This window comes from Xenopus tropicalis, chromosome 1 (assembly GCF_000004195.4).
Source record: "Xenopus tropicalis strain Nigerian chromosome 1, UCB_Xtro_10.0, whole genome shotgun sequence".
NCBI lineage: Eukaryota > Metazoa > Chordata > Amphibia > Anura > Pipidae > Xenopus > Xenopus tropicalis.
Window position 1 is genome coordinate 211120637 of NC_030677.2, and position 602 is coordinate 211121238.

Consider the following 602-nt stretch of genomic DNA (forward strand, 5'->3'; position numbering starts at 1 on the left):
AAGGGTGAATTATACATGACACATTTCTTTCTATGCTGGAGGCACACATAGAGCTCAGTCAGTTCTGCAGCCCGACTGCTGGAAGCTTTCATGTAAATAAATGCCACTGTTTATTCTGCATCTAAAATAAGCCAGAAATGCTAAACAGAGTGACATTTTGGGATGGCATCATGAAGAGCGATCTCTAACACATACATTTATTGCTGGATAATTATATTGGTTATTGAAATATTCACCTAATGGAGAACTAAAACCTAAAAATAAATATGGCTAAAAAATGCCCTGTTTTATATAATGTATTTACTGCACCAGTCTAAAGTTTCAGCATCTTAATAGCAGCAATGATGCAGGCCTTCAGACTTGTCACTGGAGCTTCCCATCAGTGTCAGTGACATTGCACATGCTCAGTGGGCTCTGAGCACCTGTTGAGAAGCTGAGCTTAAAAAGAAGAAGATGGGGGGCTAACGGGGCATCTTCAGAGGCGCCGATATTCCCAGCCGATACAGAAGCCCAAAGCATAATGTTCTACATTTCTACCCTACTTCTTTAGTTAGGCTTTAGTTCTCCTTTAAAACTGGGGCATAAGCAATGTGCAGTAGATG